This window comes from Cervus elaphus, chromosome 3 (genome assembly GCF_910594005.1).
Source record: "Cervus elaphus chromosome 3, mCerEla1.1, whole genome shotgun sequence".
NCBI lineage: Eukaryota > Metazoa > Chordata > Mammalia > Artiodactyla > Cervidae > Cervus > Cervus elaphus.
The window spans coordinates 9,691,943-9,716,526 of record NC_057817.1 but is presented as its reverse complement, the minus strand read 5'-3'; the positions used below and the strand labels follow the sequence as shown (position 1 = coordinate 9,716,526).

At 35.9% G+C, this 24,584-nt stretch overlaps 1 protein-coding gene across 2 annotated transcripts in view; it reads right to left on the bottom strand.

Moving 5' to 3' along the window:
- Window positions 1–24,346, bottom strand: part of SYT1 (synaptotagmin 1) — a 586,821-nt gene extending 562,475 nt beyond the window's left edge. For both annotated transcript variants that reach the window (XM_043880212.1, XM_043880222.1), the window contains exon 1: window positions 24,231–24,346. The gene's annotated coding sequence lies outside the window, so the exon portion shown is untranslated. The remainder of the gene's footprint in view (window positions 1–24,230) is intronic.
- Window positions 24,347–24,584: the final 238 nt, after the last annotated feature.

Here is a 24,584-nt window from a genome sequence, read left to right as displayed (position 1 = left end):
TTTTTGGGTGTTAGTTCTAAAAGGTATTGTAGGTCTTCATAGAACCATTCAACTTCAGCTTCTTCAGCACTACTGGTTGGGGCATAGACTTTGTTTACCGTGATATTGAATGGTTTGTCTTGGAAACGAACAGAGATCATTCTGTCGTTCTTGAGATTGCATCCAAGTACTGCATTTCAGACTCTTTTGTTGACTATGATGGCTACTTCATTTCTTCTAAGGGATTCTTGCCCACAGTAGTAGATATAATGGTCATCTGAGTTAAATTCACCCATTCCAGTCCATTTTATTTCACTGATTCCTAAAATGTCGACGTTCACTCTTGCCATCTCCTGTTTGACCATTTCCAATTTGCCTTGATATATGGACCTATTATCCAGGTTCCTATGCAATACTGCTCTTTACATGGAATGGGAAATTGCTAATTTGTAAAATTATGATACAGATATTAACCTAGTCATAGTTTTCTTGCATCTTTTATCTTTTGATCCTTTGTCATACCTAGAAAGATTTATCTTAATAATTTTCACCACTTGAGCTTAACAACACTGACTTTATGGATCTAAGAAGACACACATGAGATAACATGCATCTAAGTTTGAGGTTGGTTTATTTTGGTACCCACTACCATGCTTTTAAAGAGAAAGACTGCTTAATGAATATCACTAAGAAGTGACCTGTAACCTTCCTCCTGAGCACAATTCAAATTGTCACAGGTTTCTGGGGACGTTACCATCAGTTCCCTTTTATCCTACATATTCTGAGACATCTTTAAGTTTTATACCTTAAAAGGCTGTCAAAAATGCCTCCTTCCCAATATAAGTAATTACCAATTAACTGTCATTTCATGGTGGATACTTTACAATTCAGTAATATCTAAAACTTTTTTAGCTATCTTGATAAATTTGGTCCAGACCCATTGCCCTTTGAGTATTAGAAACTCTTCAGTCTTTTAACTTTCTTTTATAAAATGCAGCCCTAGAAGACAGCTATTTTAACATGGAAAACTGGATACAGAGCAGAAGTATTGAGTTTAATGCTTAGGTCAGGCATTGCCTAATTTTTTATTCCTCACCAAGTCTGTTTCCTTATCTTCAAAAGGAAGATGATGATACACGATGGTGTTAGTAAATGGAGAAAAGCATGTGAAAATGCTTTGTATGTACAGTGTAAATTACAAAGTATGTCAGTATTGATTATGTATCTTTCTCTCCTAAAGTCTTGCCTTGATGTGTAGTTTTAAAAATAACTACACATCACGAGCCCATTTTGTGCCTAATGATGTGATGGATGAAAAACACAACAAAGCAAACAAACAAAAAGACCAGGAATAGGACCCTTGATCCAGCTAGCAAAAAGACTTTGGTTAAGGTGGAAAGCTAAGTAACATCTACATATGTGAAGAATCAGCAAGATTAATTCCACATAAATGCAAATGCAAAATATAGTATAAAACAGTGCACTATCTACATACTTAAAATCTAGAAGTCTTCATGTTAGGATCATGATTACTGGTTTATAGTTCTTATTTAGAAATATTCTAGCTGACGGCTTCTCAGTTAAGCCTTGAAGATAGGGTGACATTTACACCAATGGAATGGAAAGAGAGTCTAACTCTGTGTTGGAGATCCGTGGTAACAGAAATGTCAGTGATGGAGAATGAAGATGTAAAATATGGTATAAGGAGAAGGTGAAGGAAGTTTTCTGGGAGGAAGGGGTCAATTCGGGGAAGAATGTGTGAGTTGGAAGATGAAGGACTGATCACAATTGAGACAATGCAACATTTGGAAGGGAAGGGAAAGAAAAGGAGGATGAAGATAATGTGATTTGAAGGAAGAAGGTCATGAGCAGTCCAGTTTAATATAGCAGTGTGATATTCAAGTACAGATAGATGTCTGTACTCAAAAGCTACGAAATCTGAACTTTTATTTTTCTTCTAATTGGATAGACAGAAGCCTAGAAACAAAACACACTGAATCTATATAAGAACACTAAAATAATCAGCCTAGGTCAGTGTAAGCTGCTATAATATAATTTACTATTGAAGATACGTACCTCATGTCTTTTTGAAATGGACCATAGTGTCTTTCTTCATGACAAATCATGCTGATTATTGTTATTTTGCCAAAAAGAATTCTTGAGGAATACTTAAGGTCCTCAGAATCTAAATGTTTTTAAATCTAAGAAAGATTAGCTAAAAGATACCTGCCATGAATATTTTTACTATTCAACATTTTAAACCATGGCAATTATTAATATATCATGTACTCAACATTTTTATTTATAAACAAATATAATTCAAGTAGGCTCTTCATTATCTTCCCAGACACTCTAATCAATACTACAAATTCTAAGGACTTGTTCATACTCTTTTCCCTACAGGTTGGAAGTCCCGGAAAACTTTAATAAATAATATTTCTAAACCCAGATGAAGTTCCAGTTCTTCCTACCAATTTGTTACTGATTTTTCTCTTCTTACATATTGTACTATATATCACTTCACCCTTATTTTTATAATGTCATTTACCTGTTAATTTAACCTGTATTGTAAGCTCCTCTTCCAGAGGAATGGGTTTTATGCATTTTTGCCTCTGTTGTGGGTGCATTTTGATCTTTTTGGCATCTTTACCCCTTGACAATCTGATGAAAAATATGAGCTTATTCCACACAAAAAAAGGCATCCGCAAACGTACACACCATGTTTTCCACATAATTTCAAGGAAGTGAAAAAAAGTAAAAAGTGAAGTCACTCAGTCGTGTCTGACTCTTTGTGACCCCGTGGACTGTAGCCCACCAGGCTCCTCCATCCACGGAATTTTCCAGGCAAGAATACTGGATTGGGTTGCCATTCCCTTCTCCAATTTCAAGGAAACTATTCTGAAATCCTTGAGGCAATATGGATTCAAGGATAATATATCCCGAATTAGTGTTTAACAAACATCCCTGGATAGAACAGAAATTCAATAAATGCTTTTTAACAGATTTAACTATAGGTAACCAAGTCATTTTTTATTGGTTTAACAAAATTAACTGGGCCAGGCACTTGGGGAGAACTGGGGCAGAAAACTGATACCAGTCAGCCCAAAGAGGGGAAAGAGTGGGAGATGTAGGAGAAAGGAAAAGTGTTGAGCTTAGGTATTAATCTAGCTACCGCAGTCTTTCCCTAGTAAGGATTTGTTACCAAGTACACATTTCTTAAAGAGGAGCAGGTAGTAAAATCTGTGGATGTGGGAAACCTCAGAATACAAAATGCCTTAAAGAACCTTATGCTCCAAAGTAAAAATAGAAGTGACAGTGAGTAGGAGGAAGGAGGAGGATATGCTGGGATGCAAATCACACCCTTGGTTTCCTGATAAAGCATGACTCAGAAGCTCCCAAAGATATTAACCATTACCAGGGAGTGTATACTGAGCAATGTTCAGTGAAGAAGAGTTCAAAAAAGGTAAATGGAAAAAGTGATCTCTGAAGCATTTCAAAAAGTGAACAACTCTAACAAGATTAGTAAGAATAATAATAGCAATTATAGATACAATTATCATTTCTCCTTAAAATGCTGCCTTTAAAAACTCTAGAATTTCTGGCTGAATGTTCATCTCATAGTAAGCAAGTAAAGAAATAATATTCCTTGATGGTTTACTGAAACATCAGTATATACTGACTGAAACAGATCATCACAGCTATAAGGGTTATAAATACTTTTCAATTCTGAATATGTTGCTGCAAATTTGACTATGATAAACACTACTTGGATGATGGTTAATTTTAGAGAATTACATCAAAAGTCTTAAAGCTCTCAAAATAGACCTTCAGTAGAGTGGGTATCATTTGAAATGTTGATATTGATATATTTTTGTTTAAAATGAAATTAAATGTAAAATATTGCAAGGCATTTCGTCTAAAAAAATTAAACTTGAAAAGCAGTGTCAATCCAGGTATTTTATGGGAGATGGCTTTTAGAACCAATTGCACTTACTCTATATTCATGAACCTTAATGCTTCTCTTCTTCTAAATGTTTGATCTTTCAAGTTAAAAAAAAAAAGATTTTCTCTGCCACTTTCCCAGATGCCTTGAAGTTGGACCAACTTATATCTGCTTGCCCCAAGACAAAGAAGACATGTATAAAATGCTAAAAGGAAAAAAAAAAGAGCGAGAAGAAAAAAGTGAAAGAATTAGTCCCTTAGTCATGTCCAACTCTGTGACCCCATGGACTGTAGCCTGCCAGGCTCCTCTGTCCATTAGATTATCCAGGCAAGAATATTGGAGTGGGTATTCTCCAGGGGATCTTCCCTGGAGAGGATTTTTCTCCAGGGGATCTTCCCAACCCAGGGGTGAAACCCAGGTCTCCTGAATTGCAGGCAGATTCTTTACAGTCTGAGCCACCAGGAAAGCCCAAACGGGGGGAAAAAAAACTTTCTCATTTCCTAAATGGTCATAACAATGGTACACACCACATACAGAGTTTGAAATAGTATTAAATCAGTAATGCACTAAAATACTTGGTATAGCAATTGGCATGCAATGAAAGCTCTCTACACGTAAACAAAGTTTGCAAAGACCCCTAAAAACTTCATATTCTTTCAAATATTTTCCACATTCTTTCTTTCTATTGTAAAATACTTGTAATAGCCAAAATAGGCAAGATTATTCTTAATTATTTTACACCTTGAAACACTTTATAATCCTTAAGATTAACATATTGCACCCTTAAACAAAGACATAGTAAATGTGACTATAATACCTTATTTATAATAGTGTCTGATCATTAAAACTACCATAGAGGAATATAATTCTAATAATAGTTACATGTGAAAATATTCATTGTAAACAAGATATTATATCTGCTGATAGAAAGATACTTTGCAATATGAGAAAAGTAAAACTTTATAAAAATCCTTAAATATGATCAAATCTATAAAATAATTTAATATATCTTATGTGAATTATCACTATCATCATGAATTATACAAGAAAATACTTAAAATTATAAACCTGATTTAGCTTAAAGTTAAACTCAATCACTTGCAATTAACATATTTTATAGAATTAAAATATGTTAATGTAACATGCAAACAAATTTGGAAAATTCAGCAGTGGTCACAGGACTGCAAACCATCAGTTTTCATTCCAATGCCAAAGAATGTTCAAACTACTGCACAATCGAATCATTTCACATGCTAGCAAGGTAATGCTCAAAACCCTTCAAGCTAGGCTCCAACACTACATGAACCGAGAACTTCCAGATGTATAAGCTGGATTTACAAAAGACAGCGGAACCAGAGATCATATTGGCAACATCCACTGGATCATGGAAAAAGCAAGGGAATTCCAGAAAAACACCGACTATGCCTTTGATTGTGTGGATCACAACAAACTGGAAATTTCTGAAAGAGATGGGACTATGAGACTACCTTACCTGCCTCCTGAGAAACCTGTATGCAGGTCAAGAAGCAACAGACCCAGACATAGAACAATGGACTAGTTCAAAACTGGGAAAGGAGTACGTCAGGCTGTATATTGTTACCCTGCTTATTTAACTTCTATACAGAGTACATCATGAGAAATGCCGGGTTGGATGAAGCACAAACTGGAATCAAGATTGCTGGGAGAAATATCAATACCCTCAGATATGCAGATGACACCACCCTAACAGCAGAAAGCAAAGAGGAACTAAAGAGCCTCTTGATGAAATTGAAAGAGGAGAGTGAAAAAACTGGCTTAAAACTCAACATTCAAAAAAACTAAGATCATGGCATCCAGTCCTATCACTTCATGGCAAATAGATGGGGAAACAATGGAAACAGTGACAGACTTTATTTTCTTGGTCTCCAAAATCACTGCAGATGGTGAAATTAAAAGATACTTCCTCTTTGGAAGAAAAGTTATGACAAACCTAGACAGCATATTAAATAGTAGAGACATCATTTTGCCAACAGAGGTATGTATAGTCAAAGCTATGGCTTTTCCAGTAGTTATGTACAGATGTGACAGTTGGACTGTAAAGAAGGCTGAGTGCCCAAGAATTGATGCTTTCGAACTGTGGTGCTGGAGAAGACTCTTGAGAATCCCTTGGATTGCAAGGAGATCAAACCAGTCAATCCTAAAGGAAATCAACCCTGAATATTCAGTGGAAGAACTGATGCTGGAGGTAAAGCTCCAATACTTTGGCCACCTGATGAGAAGAGCTGACTCACTGGAAAAGACCCTGATGTTGGGAAAGATTGAGAGCAGGAGAAGGGGACAACAGAGGATGAGATGTTTGGATGGTATCATTGACTCAATGGACATGAGTTGGAGTAAACTTCTGGAGATAGTGAAGGACAGGGAAGCCTGGCATGTTGCAGTTTATGGGGTCACAAAAAGTTGGACACAACTGAGCTACTGAACAACAACAAAAACATATTTAGTTCATGTTACATTAACCAAAAGTGTTAGCTATGACTCTAACATACAAAATATATGATGTTTATTATGAAATAATTATAGTTTGTACAAAATGAAATATCATACAAGATAAATAACAGTATTTAATAAATTAAAATGTATAGAGCATTGTATATATAATGGAACATTAATTTTAAATGTGATGTATGTTTGCATATGGACATATTTTTGCTGTGGGATATAAGAGGCTATTAACAATGGTTGACTTTGGGAAGAAAAGAAATTACTTTCTATTCACATAGTTTTGGATTATTTTAATATTATAAATATTCTAATGGAATATTTTTTCATTTAAAAATCAAGTTAACACTATAAACAATAAGGTCCTTGTCTAGCACAGGCAAATAAGTATATTCAATATCCTATAATAAACCATAATGGAAAAGAATATGAAAAAATATGTGTATATACACATGTAACTGAATCACTTTGCTGTACACCAGTACTAACACAGGTTTGTAAATCAACTGTATTTCATTTTTAGAAAATCAAGCTAAAATATTTCTTTAAAAACATTACTCTTTAGTAGCAATAAACCATACTTTTCTATAAAAATGCCAGTTTCCAATGTAGAATATTAAACATATATTGAAGATCTAGACAGAAAGAATTTTTTTTTCTTAGTAATAGAACTTTTTCTGTGCTTTGAGTGCAATAGATATTTTTGGTAAAATTGAGAAATCATTAAAAACAGAGAAGGAAGAAAAGGTGGAAAGGAGATAAAAGGGGAAAAGTAAAGCAAAAGAATGATTATCTGTTTCAAAGATAGTTAGCACTGACCCAAATAATCCAAGGTAGTGTCCCCATTAAAGTGGAATTGGAATAAATTAATAGATAACGTGCTTTTACTCTTAATTTTCTATCACATTTGAATTAGCACACATTCATTTGGAACTTAGTAGTGAGCTAGGGGGATGATTTATTCTAGAGAAGTACAGACTGATTAAAGAAAATAAGTCATGTCTCACCTTGGATGAAATAAGTCAACTATAACTAATTTCAGTTCATAAAGATTCATTACCAAGGCCAAACATTGAGTTTGAAGAAAAGTAGAGATGAGAAACAAATAAAAAAAGACATCAACAGGATGATTCATTCAGCAATTTCCACAAAGTGTTTTAAGTTCCTCCTTGGTGAACAATTAAGGTAGACCAGTTGACACTGATGATATAATTGGAAACAATATAAGCATTTATTCTTCATTGTTATAATTTTATAATTTAGTGAATTATTGTTTGAAGAAAAGTATAGAAATATACACATAAATCTAAGAGATTTTTTAACACAGTCTCAGATTTTTCAGTCTCAGTAATCAGTAATCTCAGTATTCAGAGATTTTAAAAAATCATATCAATTTGTATTTCTGTTACAGCCTTGCTATTTTATCTTTAGTTAGAAGATTTATTTTTCACTGCATTTTTTCAAGTATTTTCTGAAAATGTGTTTTCACACCCAGAGGATGTGAAGATCAGAGTGTTCCCTTTACAAAGAAAAGAAACAAACAAGGGGGGAAAAATGATGGCATGACTTTGAGAAAACATGTTCTAAACTGGAAAAAATCCTAAGGTTAAAATTTTAGCAATATATATTTAAAGCACTGTTCTATATCCCACTAAAGATTTCCTTCAGTTGAATTTAGTTTCTTCTGTACCCTTACCTGTATGAGATGAATTTATAAATACATTTCTTCTTTAACGGCAGCTAACGAATTATTCAACATCTTCAAACTTATACTCGACTTAGGGTTTTCCAAACTATAAAAATGTTTCAATTACTGTTCAAATCCCTTTCTACCACACAGTGATTGTCAGATCTTGACAACTCTGCAGCATTTTGAAAACTGATATATTTAAACTCATAATATGGAAAAACTGAACCTTTACTCTCAGATCTAAAGAATAAAAATTAGTTTTAAAAAGCTGGCCACATTCCATGGCTGAGTTTACAATGTTGGTATCTGTCCACAGTAGACATGTTCCATGGTAACCCAAGCATAGGGAGAAGCATGTGCCGGGGCCCTGAAGCAGGAAGAGGTCCGGAGCATTAAAACTTGACAGAAGGCCAAAGGGGCCTGCACACAAGAATGAGAGAAACAATACTAGAAATTATTCTACTGAACAGGAGGAGCCAGATAATAAATGGACTTGAAAGTCTGAGTAAGAATAGGAGAATTGAGAAGTCAAGGTTGGCTTGATTATGGTGTGGCAATGGACATAAAGAAAAGTAAACAGATTTAAAAGATATTTACAAACTAAAAATAATAAAGATATCAAATATTTTAGACCTGAGGTCAAGAGAGACAAGAAAACAAAGATGACTTCCAGGTTTCTAGATAACACAACTAGACGGACAATGGGATCATTTATTAGGATCAGAGAACTGAAAGTTTAGTTTTTCCAAGGTGAATCTGAGGTGTCTTCGAGATATCCAAATGAAAGTGAAAGTGAAAGTCGCTCAGTCCTGTCCGACTCTTTGCAACCAGGCCAGAGTACTGGAGTGGGTAGTCTTTGCCTTCTTCAGGGGATCTTCCCAACCCAGGGATCGAACCCAGGTCTCCTGCATTGCAGGCAGAGTCTTTACCAGCTGAGCCACAAGGGAAGCCCAAGAATATTAGAGTGGGTGGCCTATCCCTTCTCCAGTGGATCTTCCCGACCCAGGAATCAAACCAGGGTCTCCTGCATTGCAGGCAGATTCTTTACTAACTGAGCTATCAGGGAAGATATCCAAATAAATTTGTTAAATTGACAGTTGTATTTCATGTCAGCACTTCTAGTAAGACAGAAATGATTTAGTTCACTCACCAAACCTACAGGAGTGCTGGCATGCTTAAATACATATTCGGTGTTTGAGATTCAGGTAAAAAAGAGAGAAGCCTTAATTAAATCATGAACTAAGTGTCTTTTATGATAATAGAAAGGTCCCTTAGAGTGCAGCTCATGCGTGCATCGCCTCCTCTGTGAAGCCATAGCTGTCTGACTAATTGATCACTCACTCTCACGTGATGTCAGAAAGTTTTCACTTTCCTGTTGCAGCTAATAAAAGAGGCTTCAAGAACTTGGCAATATCCTGTCCCTTCAAGCCCCTAGTATTAATAGTTATTAATGTTATCCCATCACATCTCTGTATTTTCTTCTATTCTATAAAACTGTTTAGCCATAACCAAAAAAGAAGTACAATATATTGACATCATTTCAACATAAAGCTTAATAGCTTTTTAACTAAAAGCTATTAACAGAAGGAAACAGACTGACATGAATCTGCTTGGTTGAGAATGACCAGTAACGGCTCTGGTGCCAGATTCGTTGTGAGCTTAAAAAACTTAGAGAACCCTTGTATTTGTAGGCTGCGTTGACTGGATCTGGCAAATGGTCTGTAAGTAGAAATTCTATATGCCTCTTACAGGGTCAAAGTAGTTAACTGCTTGTGAGAAACCATCCAGAGCTTTCCTCCTGACTGCAATGAATTCTTAATATCATTGTATCATTAATGTCATTATTTGGAGAGACAGTGTTATAAGTCATTGAAGCTCTCCACATTCTGGGTTCCTGAAAGACACAAATCAGAGGATCTTCTGCCACCCCCTCCAAATACACACCGACTTTTCCACCGCGCTTACACTGTACAAACAAGAAGTCAGGTGTATGTGTTTAAGTCACTGAGGCTTGCCTACTGTTTGTTACCATAGCATATCCTAACCAATCCTGACTACTTCACAGCACGCATATGAATAAATTATGACTACTTGCTTCTGTAAGTGGTTGGCAGTGTCTGAGAGTTTGTGCTCTCAGATATTTTTGGGCAGCTTGATGAATGACTAAAAGATTGAGGACATAATCTCCAACCTTATCCACTATCATGAGAAAACTCACATGGGCGGTAGGGATGCCAAAGAAGCATCTCTGTGCTGAGTCACTTGCATATATAATTCCCTTGCAGAGAAATGTCATGATCAACTATAGATCATCTCCTGGTAGCACAGAAAGGTATTGGGAAGATCATATTATAAAATCACCACCATCACAAACTTAATGACATATTGAGGACTTTATATTATTTGCTTGTTTTTATTTTTGAACACGAAACTCTAAATATTTATGCTCAGTCTTAACTGTCTGTTGGCTCCATAGACTGGTTCTCTATTCACCACTTTAAAGACAGAAATAATCTCCCGTTACATTTCTGAATTCTCTTCTACTCTATAAAAGTGTTTATCCATAGCCAAAAGAGAAGTAAAATGTGTTCACACCATTACAACAAACAAAAAGATTAATAGCATTTAGTTAAAAGCAATGAACTGAACTCCTCAGAAGATAGCAGACGAACATTAATCTACTTGGTTGAGAGTGACCAGTAAGAGCAAGTGGTGCCAGATTCATTGTGAGCTTAAAAAACTACAGCATAAGTTCACCCGAAATCACCTACATGTGACTACAGTTAAGAACACTATAATTTTGATCTGGGAAAGCTACTGAATTTCATTCATTTACAGTATGATACTTTTACGTTTCAAATAAGCCACTGCAAGTTCCTGTATATCCATTACATTTTACTTACAGATGCTTAATGAGCTCTGAAATATACTACAATTCTTTGAAATTGATAATCCTTTTTTAGGGAACTGTTTTTATTTAAAACTGCAGATTGGTATGCTTAGTATGCTGTCACATTAACTTCCGGTCACAACCAGTATTTCTTTTAATGAATTAAGGACAAAAGGAAAAGAATTGTAAAGGGGGTATCAATACAACACCAGTAAGAAATATTTCATAGAACTTTTGTTCATATAATGTGTTGTGTGTTTGGCAGCAAACCGTGTTTGGATATCATTCAAAAACATTAGAAAATATAGATTTAGTGGACTAATTCACTTATTCAATAAGTATTTTATGGAATGCTCTTTTCCTACTGTTTGTCAGAGTCAAAAGATGATAAAAATATATCTTGAAAAACTTGCATTTTTTCATGTGACCACATACATTAAAAATCTAAATATACTATACGTGCAAGTATAAATGTACAGATGTGGAAAAACAAGATATTTAGGATATAAAAGAGCCTCGTGCCCACAGGTAAGGAAAACAGAGTATATCACTTGACAAGAATGGTCCATTATAACACTTTACTATAAACCACCGCTCATATAGGTGCTCTTGTGTAAATTCAGCACAGAATACTTCTTGAGAAATATGTTATTATCAGCATATAATGTCTACAGGAGTCTTAAGGGGGAAAAGAGGGCCATTTAAGACTGACGCTGCAATTACTAATTCACGACTCCTGCAGCCTATGGCATGTCACTGCACTTCCACTGACTGTGTTTACACGCCTCTGTAAACACCGAGATTTCTACTGCAGAGTGACCTGGGCAGACTTGGGTTAGTGAGTTCTTGAGACCAAGATATGAGACCAGATAGAGGAAAAATAATTTCTGTGTAATGCTCTGAGACCCGTGTTGTCTAAATGATAATTGACACAAAACGATTTGTTTCTTTCTGCTTTCACTGTTTATTTACTTTCGTGTCAAAATCAAAATTTGAGTTTTGTTGGATATAATCAAATATATACTCAGAAGGGAACTACATGGAGGAAAAAAGAACAGTGTGATTAAAAAGTCAAGGAATTCATTTAAATCTAGAGAACCCATAAAAATCGAGGGTGGGCTTGGTGTTCAATTCCCTTAGAAATGAGGGCAAAAGGAGAAAGGCTATTAAGATGTAACAAAAGATATACAGAAACTGTCTAAGGAATCTATGTCATAAAAGAAAAGAAGTAACTCTTCTAAAGAGAAAATGGAAGATAAAAACATTTGCCTGTTAGTCACTGGAGAGTGCATTTTGAAAGTCAGGGTGGAAATGGTATGTATTCCATGACTATAATCCCCAAAAATGTACACAAGATTACATAGACTGGAAACGTATTACACAGAAGTAAGATACTACATATATTTAAGTAACATTGAGGTGAAGTATGATCATCTTGTTCTGAAAATCTCCTTATGATGTGTGTAGATTGTTTTTAGTTAAAATACTAAAGCAGGGTTGCACTCATGAAGCCAGTATCTTTACAATTTCAGCTATATTTGCCTTTTATCTCTTTTGTATGTAGAACAAACCCACCCCACTGCATACCTTCAGTACTTAGAGTTTCCTCTATCTACTATACTCTTTCTCCTGATGTTTACATGGTCTTTCATGCCTCAACTTATATATTTTTGGTTGACCAGAGTCCCAAATTTTACTTTGTTTTATTAGCTTGTTTTATTATGTAGTAGCATCTCTCATTATTTTAAGACTACCTTAGTGAACTTTTGTTGTTGTTTTTAGCTGTTTGTATCTTTCCCCTAGCTCCCTAAATGCAAGGAACGTGCCTACTCTGTTTGCTTGCATATTCCCAGCACCCAGAATAGTGCCTGGCATGAACAGAACAGGCATGTCCTGGTGCTTATGAAGGAAGGTCATTATTCCCTAATAATTCCCTTTCCTTTCAGTTTGAAAAGGTAATAGTGTTTTTATACAAATTTATTCTATTGCATCTGTATCAATACAAAAGTAGTTACAGTAATTATAAAGTAAAACTCTATATAAACTCCTGAAAACAAGGACTCAAGCAAAACAAATAAAAATTTGAGGTACTGACATATACACACAGGTGGCCTGTTGGGTGGCATCACCGACTCAATGGACGTGAGTTTGAGCAAACTCCGGGAGAGGGTAAAGGACAGGCAAATCTGGTGTGCTGCAGTCCATGGGGTCTCAAAGAGTTGGACATGACTTAGCCATTATATAAGCCCTCTGAGCTCTGAATCGAAGAGTCCTCAAATTAGTTTTTTCCCCACTGCATTAAAAAGGAGCAAGGCAAGGCAAAAGGCAAGGACCCAACTAGAGTTAGATGACACTTAACTTAGCCCTCAGCCTCTGAAATGCATTCCTTTCACACTGTTATGGTCATGCCAGTTGTTTAATTATTGACTACATACATACCTGTTTAGAAGTGACCATCAAGTCTTTCCAGTGCCACTCCTTTCTACATCCTCAACTATTAACACTATGGACCTTTCACTAGAATTCCCTGGATCTTATCCTGAGTGGGCCAACTAAAGGTTTAGTGCTGGAAAAACCAAGGGCCCTGCAGCAGTCTGCTCCAGCATTAACGCCAGCAGGCATCCTCTCTGACAGGTCAGCACCCGAACCTTATGAGCTAGGCATTTGTTGTTTTGCCTGCTCTAAATTTAGTCATTTCCCTTCTTTTAACAGCAGAGCTCTCTTTCTATGTGGTTGAGTGATGCTTTGTACACCTCTCAAATCCAGGGATGACACAAGGATCAGCGCAGGTAAAAAATCGTATTTTATAGCCTTCATCATCGTGATGAACTTGGGGAAAGTGACCCAAGTTGTTCTAGTCGAGATGATCCTAGACATTTTTGGGAAAAAAAAGTGTTATCTTTATAAAGGGATTTCTTTTATGTCTGTAGCCCCCGAGAACATTCCTGCCACTTTAAAGGAAGATCCTGATTATAAATAAAGCAATGGCAGAGAAACATAGAACTAAGGAGATAGGGAGGGATTGGGGTTGGGGGACAATAGGTCTGATCTTGATCATATAGCTTGATTTCCCATTTTCAGCTTGACAAAATCCAGAATATTCCTGGATATTATGGTAACTTGAGCTTTAAAATCCCTTTCTCTCTAAACCATTTTGAGTTAGATGGCCTTTTTGAAAGTTAAAGAGTTCTCCACATTTGAGTCAGTTCTAAGGAGATGGATGAAACTGGAGCCAATTATACAGAGTGAGGTAAGTCAGAAAGAGAAACACCAATACAGTATATTAATGCATATATACGGAATTTAGAAGGACGGTAATGATGACCCTATATGCAAGACAGCAAAAGAGACATGGATGTAAAAAACAGACTTTTGGACTCTGTGGGAGAAGGCAAGGGTGGGATGATTTGAGAGAAAAGCATTGAAACATGTATATGACCATATGTGAAATAGAAGACCAGTGCAAGTCGATGCATGAAGCCACTCAAAGCGGGTGCTCTGGGACAACCCAGAGGGATGGGCGTGGGAAGGGGGTTCTGGATGGGGAGACACGTATATACCCATGGCTGATTCATGCTGATTTAAGGCAAAAACCACAATATTGTATGTAAATAAATTAACTTTAAAAAAAAGTGAAAGAGTTCTTGACTAATAAACAAGGGTGAAGAGTGATCAGATCTGCCAACAGCAGACAATTTGCAAAATCGTTACATTTCCATTTCCGGTGGAGTGAAGCTTTTAGTAATGAAATGTCTTACTGAGGCTCACCATGTCAGAGGAGGTCTTCACACCCAGATCTATGAGACTCCAAATTTCATGCTTTTAGCACGTTGCCATGATGGTCATCTGGACTCAAACCATGAAGTACAGTTTCTTATGACTCTTCAACTTCTTTTGATCACTTCTACCTCCTTGCTTCCATCTGTTCTGCATCTTCTACCACTGAGGAGCCTGATGATTATGATTTCTTATGGTTGAGTATTCATTCTAGAAATAAACTTCTGGGTTTGAATCCAATTCCTTCTACATAACAGCTGTGAGACCTTAGCAAGTTACTTCTTTTCCACATTTTTCTCATCTAAAAAATATAAATTTGTGCCAATCTCAAAAAATTCTTAGGAATGTTAAATGGAATGATGTGTGGAAAGTACATTAAAAAGTGCTTGACATAGTAAGAATACAAGAATATGATTAACCTTTAATCATAAATTAAATTTTGGACAAATTTTGTGTTTGTCCGAAAATCCCCCATTCAGACCAATCTTACAGTCCAATTAACCTTGCATTCTTTCTATAAGCCTTTCCCAATTAAAACTACTGTTTCCTTCTATCACATCAGCTAGAAAGTCAATTATGATAATCCACTTTGCAATGTATATAGCTATTGGTAATCATTTCCAAATGTGCTTGATTCTTAACATAAAGAATTGTCAATTGATGGACTTCACACTAGGAGGACATAATAATTAGGGCTTGAGTATATTCCCTGCTCAGCCATTTCTATCTTGAAATAAAGAACCAATAGATTCAAAAACTTCCATCAATGTTCAGAAAACAGTGAGAAGCTGTGTAAGTGCCAACGAGAAAAATAATGTGAGATGAGGTTGGAAATCTTCTAGCAAACTACAACACATGTTTTCCCATCACCTCGTTGTAGCCTCTAGGAGGGGCCTCATGACTCTGTACTTTACAAATAAGGAAATATGTATATAAAGATAACATTTAATATCATAATGATACATCAATGACTAAAGGCTAACTGAATAAGTGACTCAGGATCAGTGACTTCTCTTAGAGAATCATCCCTTGAATAATTTTTTAAAATAAATTTATTCCAAAGTTAGAGTCACAAAAGTAATGACAGTATATTAAATTGTCCTTGTCTTTTCCATGGAAAGAATAAAGACTATTCAATACACAGTGAAGATGTTAATTTTTGTTTTTATTTTTGATAAGAGCAAACTAGAGAGAATTTAAAAATTTACTTGAGTTTTTCTTTATTAACCACTGAAGCTATATGAGTCAGTAGGTGAAAATTAATAAAAGCTTCCTAAGTTTGTAATTATAGGCAGATAACCTAACTTCTGAGTGTCCTTTATTGTATCTGTAAAATGGAGAATCTCTTCACTATCAAAAGCATATAAAGCAAAGCATATATATATTTTTTAAATTCAGTGAGATACAACTGTCATGAAAACAGAGATGCAAATGTTATCATTGGAAGAATAAAATTTAAAAAGATGCCTGAAAATACATGCCATTTGTTTGGACTTTTAAATATTACTGTCTTACCTCTAGTCAATCAATTTTGTTCTAAAAATTACCACTGGGACAATTTTTACACAGACGTTCTCAAAAACTTTCAAATCATGGTACATTCCATTTAAGTGTGCCAAATACATGGACAAATTACTCCCCCTTATTTATCTATACATACCTTTTATGAAACTAATCTGAGTTGTATACAAACTGAGAGGGAAATCTCTTGGTTACTGACAAAAAATAAATTCAGCAGGTAGAGATGAGTATGGGGTCTAGAGTACCAAGTTCCCAGTAGTTTCTAAAGTAAGATGATTCATTAAGATATAAAGAAAAGAGTAGGAAAGAAGGAAGGAAGAAAAAGAGGGCAGGAAGGCAGGAGATAAATAAGGGGAAAAAAATGGCAGGGAGGGAAGAGAATGTAAGAGAATTACTGTATCACGCTCTTAGCTGGAGAGTTGAACAAATCTTTTCTACTCCGGCAGTGAGTAGTAACATGCTTTAATGCATACGGGTCTGAAAGTCCAGCAGTCAGAGAAATCAAACTGTTGCTATGTGTTCAATATATAAATGATGAAGCAGATCCTCAAAGGCATAACAGAACTCATCTATGCTACTCTTCCCTGAAGAAGTCGACTCTCTCCTATCATTAATATTCATTCTGTGTTATCTAGGAATGGTTCTGAAAGTATCTATGATTCTCCAGGGAAAAAAAAAAAATCCAAAACCAAACAGGAACCTTGCATTTTAAGTACATTTCCCCCCCCCCACAATTTTAAAGCAGGCAATTTTAAACCATTTAGGAATAGGTTGGTTTTTTGTGGCTTTTCTAGAATTATTAAAGTCAAACTCTCAAGATGATTGTTTGGCATTTTATACTTAATATATAACTGAATAAAAATACAAAAATAGGTACATTTCCTGCAATGTCACATTGTTAACTAAACTTTCATGGACAGGAAATTCTGTACAAAGACAAAAAATTCAAGCATTTTTAGGCATATAATGGTCTGGTTTATAGATATTTAAAAATACAACTTGTGGCCTTGGATTCTGGACATTGGTTAAAATAAGATAGTGATGTTATTCTATTTCTAAAGAGATACTAGTGCTCTAGAAATATGCTCTAGTGCCCAACAGTTCACTTTATTCATTCCTCAAATCTGATAAAAATGCTACAGATTAGGCAGAAAGCCAGCCCTGTAAACCAGGATCTGGCAGACACTCCAAGCCAGAAACAGATTCCATGCTTTGCTACCTTGTCTTTCTCCTGAGAAATCGTGACAACTTTTCCTCTTAATAATCATGCTAATTCAGAGCCTGCCTGTTAGAGGAGCTTAGCTAGGCCTTGGTAACCTGTGTTGTATCATTTATCCTTGTTTCAAAGGCCATCAAGTCATCTGTCTAAAAAAAAATTTGTTAATGACTTTTCCCTCAAAAATAAGTAGCTTCCATATTTCAAGGGTGGCGAACAAGGACCAACCCACTGTTTATAATACACAGAATACCAGGGTGTGGGTGTGTGCGCAGAACATCATCTGGAAAAAGATATACTTAACTGACTTTTTCTCCTTCTCAAGGAAAAAGCAAACAGTTCCAAATTGATGTTTTCATGTAGCCTGCTGCTATGCTGCTATACTGCTGCTTATACTTACAGTTACTTTCACATAAAATTATGTCTGAAAAAAAAACCAACAACAATCTATCCTAAAAGCAACCCTATGTGACGTTTCAGTAATAGAGATTCTACAGGAGTACAAACCAGTTCTCAGATATCTGTGATGACCAGGATGAGGTACATGAATGCTTAAGAGTCTCTGTAGCAAGACACAGGTGGATTCTGGAAGTATTAAAGCCAATCTAAGGATGTGAAAATATTTTAAATAATTATTTCAGCTTTATCCACTAGTGCTAATAAGTTGAAAAGTTAGACTGATTCATGGTTTTAACAGTCTCACCTTTTGCTTGGGTCACTTGTGAGTAATCAAAAGAAATTCCATGAAAGAAAAGCTACTTTGTCAATTATGTAAAGCTTCTATACATCGCATTTTGCAAGTGTCGACATGAAGTTTGTTATAGCTGAGCATGTTTTGTGTGAGTATTTCCATGTGTTTTTGCCTTCACGTTGATGAAAATATGCCAATAAATCTGAAAGTAGCAATTACTAAATCCAATTATCTGCCTCCAGCTAGAGTGAGGCTTGGGCTGGCATGCAAGGAGACTGGCCCGGAAGCGAAATGAGCCTCAGATAAAAACAGAAGGCTGTCCCCTGGAGGCCACACCCACGGAACTGTCCCCAGAGGGGTTTGTCTGCTTTCTTCTTTATTCGCTTATGCCGTAGAAGTTGGTTGTAGTCTGGGAGGGTGTGGGAGGCCAACTGGAGATGTCGTGTCTCATTTAAGAAACTGGAGTATCAGAAGGCTTTGTATTTAAATAATTCTCTGATTCTACTAGTGCTTAAATACCTATGGGCATTTTATCCTTGATTAGCTAGGTGAATGATTTAGAAAGAAAAAGAAAACACCTATTGCAGGAAACAACATATAACCCTCTTTAGTTGTATAATACCCTTTGGCAAAAATAATACTGCACTATATGAACTCTAGGCACTTTAGAACTATAAGCAAAGCTATACCGAACAAATAGAGAAACAACAGGTTTATTGGGATGAGGCGAGACCAAATTTCAGTATCATACCTGGATTGAATTAATTGGATATTTTGACCAAAATTCATTCCTGAGTGAGTCACTTAGTTAAATGTCTTAGGCATAGTCTGGGGGTTGCTGCAGCAGGACTGTTATCTAGCCTGTGCAATGAAATGTTGTGTGATAGGGCTGCTAGGAGATTGCATTTTAACCAAACTATTTCAGAAACGAAATTATTTCACCAGATTCTTATACTTGCTGAGAAAGGCCATTCTCATCCTACATGGGAATTTTCCAGTTCCCATTTTGTACAAACAGTTAAAATATAGAAGGCATTTATTATCTTTATAAGCTTTACAGTCTTCCAGGGCTCCTCTTCAGCAAAATGACTCCATATGTGGATAACTAATATGCTCAACATAGTACTAGTGAGACCAATACAGGAATGACTGATTTCTTTCTATCTATGCAACGGCATAACCCAAAATGATGAACTCTGACCTCCTCTCAATTACATTACTGGTAAGTTACGGAAACCAATGTGCTACATTCCTTCCAAGCATTGAATGTATTTGTAAAGAATCAGAAATAGTTCTAAACAATTAGAAGCTGTGGTTTAACTAAGTGTAGAAGAAATTATAGGAATTACAGAAATTTTTTTAAACTGCTTTGGATTTTCCAAAGACATGTCACAAAATTTCTTTCTAACACATCTTAAATGTGCTATTGTTATTCTGACATAGGTTCCAATTTGTTTTAGAACTCTCTTAAATAATGTTTTTAAATTTGGAAGGCAAATATTTTAAAAAGAGGTTTCCTTGACATAGGACTTCTGCAATTATATTTAAAACTATAGAAATAACAGCCCCAGTGCTTACTCTTCCTACAACATAGCAGTGTTTCTCATTGCACACTTTAAAAGTTTTCCTTTTTTAAATAATCTAAGGTTAAAGTTTTATTCATATACAAAAAGAAAATACTGTGTGCTCTCTTACTTCCAGTAGATTACATGACTATATTTACAATATTATTTAATATACATTTATTTTCTTATACTAACACATATGAGTAGAATGATGCTCATACACGCCCAACTATCACAGTTCATCTTATAGTCAATATAAAAATGGCTCTTCAAGAAAGAACACTCCTAAAATGACAGAGAAGATAAAAGAAAAACACTATTTCCTTCAGACTAGAAAGATTAAATCATGCTTTTAAAAAATGGCCACACTTAATGGAGAGGTTTGAATCAAGTTTATAAAAACATTATGAAAAAATAATGCTCATTCTTAAAGAAATTACTAAAGATACTGATCTAAACCTCCTTACCTGAAAAAGCAATGGTAATCATGTTGATTATATAAAAGATTAAGAACAAATTTACCTTTATGCAAATGTTGAAAGAAACAAAATCTTAGAAGAAACTTTAATGCCCTGTTATGTCTACATCATATGAAAATATGATTTCAGTTTGTTACTTGCATATAAAAGTGTATCTTGTACTGAGAGGTTTTATTTTATTTTTTTTCAAATCCATGATTCATATAAAAATCACTTCTTCCCTAAGCCATAGAAGAGCTGTATAAAGGGAAAGATCTATACCCCCATTAATTTTGCCTCTGGGTATTTCTAGTCTTTTCAACCAAATAAATATTAAAAGCATCCCTAAGACACTGTCATCTTTCATTAAATGGTACTTTTTACAGAAGTACTCCCTAGTTTCAGCAGATTATATGCTATTGCCCATTAGTCTTGAATCCTTTCAGAAAATATTACATAATATATACATATATACACACACACACATACATATATATATACACAAGTGTACATACATATATTCTTACATACTAGTTGAAATTATTTATTTGGACTGCCATATACTTTATTCCTATTTAAATAGCTTTGAACAATTTCAATGGCAAATAATTTCAACTAGAAAGCATCTCACACGTTAAACTTTTGATACAGATGTATTTATGACAAGCAAATCATTGAAAAATTTTTAGAATCACAAGTGTTTTAGGTATTTAATTTTAGTAAGCATTATTTTTTAGCAAAATACTTGTAAAACCCACACCTACATTATTCTATGCCAGAAAATCTAACTTTGGTCTTGGTAGTCTGTAATATTAGATGAAATTTGCTCTGTTATGTAATCACACTGCTTACTTTTGCTTTCCCTTCCCCAAATCATTTAATCACTACCATTAGGAAAAAAAATATTATGTTCCAATTTGGAATTAATGGTATCTCTTCCTAGCTATTACACAAACCGGAACTCTTTTAAGAGCTCAAAGTATTTCAGGCTTGCATAATTGTCTATGTTAAGTGTGAGATTTTTAAGATTAGATGGCTGTAAAAACCTAATTTGGGAACTCAATATAAATTGATTTAGTATATTGAACTTAAAGGAGATGAACTGATGTTATATCTATGGTATCATTAGGCAAGTTCAAATTAGCTTTCCGATCTAACATATTCTGCATTTTATTTATTAATCATCTAGTTCATTTTGCAAATACAATTAAGAGACATTACTATATTCTAGCTTTATTTGCAGTTAGCACCAAGTCTAATATGCAAATCTTATAAATACCATAACCATTTTCATATTTCTGGACTAGAACTATCTGATGATTTGACCAGACAGAATAACTAATACTCTTCATTATGAAATGAAGTTCAAAACTACTCTGCAACAATTCTCTATTGTGTGGTATTTTATAAAATTAGTATTTTAGGATTTCCCCTGTAGAGCAGCAACCTTTAGTTCTGATAAAAATACATTAAAGCCTAATTACCATATTTTCTCTGAAACATTAATAAGATTTACTAAGATATTCTTTTAAAAGGACAAAAGATGAAGGTTGTATGAAACTGTTATGTTAGAACATTTTATGAGATGACAGGGCAATAATTTCCTACAATGTATCATTTAAAGTCTTACTTCAATCCACTCACTACATATTGGAATTAGTTCTGACTTCCGGTATATAAAGGCGTAATTTTTTTTGTAAGCACGTGAAAACCTCAGTACTCATGTGCATGTCTTTTACATGTCACTGCTATAATTAACATTTGTTAAGAGTTTCGAACATAAATGTCACAAACCAAGCCCAAACTTGCAACTTTCCTAAGACACAGTGAGCAATAACCAAGTAAAATCTTAATTTGCTCACATGGAAAGCAATTCTCTTTCCAAGTTCCTTCTCTCTTCATGTCTAAACTTGTTAATTCAGATGTACACATGTGAGGCAATTAAACGACTGTCCTTTTGTCCTTGTAACCGAAAGGTGGCACCTCTAAAAATTAGAGTTAGCTTTCAACAGAGGTACTACATTAAAAAGGAAAAAAAAAACAAAACAAAACAGGCATTTAAATGTCAAAGCCTTAGAAAGATCTTGTTTCTGTGACTTGAGGTTAATTCTACTGAAATAGGAAAGATAAGTGTCTCAAATGGAAAATAGTTCAGAAAATAACACCTATTAAATTGATAGTAAATAAACGCAGCTCTTCTCTAGATCAGTGTATAAACTTGTCCACTAAGATATGTAGTGAAAATAATACTTTCTGGGATACATAGGTTAGTGTGGAAGGTCAAGTAGAGTTGAGAAAGGCGGCTCCCTTTTCTTATCCCAAGTGGACACATAAAAAAAAAAAAAAGTAAACTTGGCATTTCCTCTGATAAATCAAAGGGGAAGATTTATCTGGACACCAACATCTGCTGATTTCTCTGCACTCATGTAGGATCCACTTGGAATGCTTTCCCATTGCATTCAACTAAGCACTTCTTTCTACCTCCTCCCATCTGACAGCCATCACTTATCTGTCTCTGATGAATAACAAGAAAGGAAAGCTTATACCACTGACGATGGAATTAGAAATTTCTGAGGCTACCATCAAGGTTCTGTCCAACAAGTCCTGTTCACCTAACCTATCAGGCAGGCAACCAGGGCACAGAGTTGTTTTGATATCTTTCTCTGTATTATAATAAGAGATGAGAACAAAAACATTTTCCCCATTAAGATTTTTGAAATTTGAGGCTATCTTCCTACCATTACTTTCTAAACTTTGTTCCAGTACAAGAGAATTCTTGGCCAGCTGAGCTTCCATGTGCCTTTTAAATGGAGTACTAAAATTGTATAAGCATCAAGTTTACATCTATTAAATATACTTATTGAAAGAAAATAAGGCAAAGCACGAATTCAATATCTGGGAAACAAAATGCAAACAGCAGAAAGATAGAAGGAAATCACAATTCATACACAAATGCAGCTTTAACACAAAAGTTAAATGTTTGCTTTGTTTTAAAGGGTTAATCTTCAAGAAAGTCAAAATCAACACACACACAAAGCTAACTAGATTAGCCTTCTCAAAGCAGAAGCCCAAGCCTCCTGATAGGACTAGTGTCACTTAAAAATGTCTTGAAACTTTATACATATACATATATAGGTATATATATACATATATTTTGCTCCTCAACATAAAGGCCATACCAAAGAATCTCAGGAAATTAATCTGTTTTTAATTTTTTTTTTCTCTATTGGAAAAGCTTCTCCAAGTTCAGACATTACCGCTGATGGACAATACCAAATAGCCTCACAGGACAGATGGAAACAGGAAGAGTCAAATGGTGGGCACTTAAAAGCAACAGCAATTAAGCTGTTGAAAGTGGGTTGAAACGGTGGTTTATTTTTGTTCCATTTGAAGGAATCAAGTGAGAGACACAGCCTCTTGCAAGGAGCAGATCAAGTCAAACTTGACACTTCCCCTCTCTGCACAGCTTCTCTACTTCCTTTATTCAGTTTAATTGCTTTCCCTACTCTAATTTTTTGCAGAGGTTGTATTCTATCTCTGCTCCTTCTCCCCTGCCCTGGGCAGGGAAAAAAAAAAAAATCTTTCTCCTTTCATCACTACCTTCCTCTTTCCTCTAAGAAAAGGCAATCCTCTCCAGGAGGAGAAAAAAGCCCTGTGCGTGCTTCGGATGGGAGGAGGGAGAAGAGGAGAGATTGAGAAGGGAGTTCGGGGGGTGGGGGTGGTGAGGGATAGAAATTGAGGGTGGGGGGCGGAGGAGAGGGCAGGAGAGAAGGAAAGAAGAAGATGGGGGATGCCCAACATCAACTCCAGGCTCTGAATCACAGGCGCTGCGCTAAGTGCTTCTCCAAGAGATGCACATGTGGTCTCATTACACTGCTCACAATAGGCCACCCGGGGCTCCCTTCCCAGGTCTGTCTCCCCCCACCAAACCCCAAGTGTGCCGAGAAGAAAACCTTCTGGACGGATTCAAGCAAATAGGCACCGCCAAGGTGGCCGTGCCGCCACTCCCGCTGCCTTACCTGGAGCGGGGAACAGGAGGTGATGCCTGCTCGCCGGTCCCTACAGCTTCCCGGGGCTGACCGGTGCACACGACTCCTTTCGCTGCCTCTGCTCTTGGAGGGGCAGCCTGCAACACAAAAGGGGGGTGTGGGTGTGGGTGTGTGGGAGGTTTTCCAGGGCCACCAGCTGGTCCCAGCTGGCCGCCCCCACCCTACACACACCCCTCCGGGGCTCCCAGCCCCGCTCTCCGGGGAGCACCACCCTGGGGGCTTGCCCGGGTGCAGTCTCAAGTTGCCGCTGCCAAGTGCTGCCGCCGCCGCTGCAGGAGGAGGAGGTGGACGGACAGTGGGGGCAGCACTCGGTCTAGAGCATCC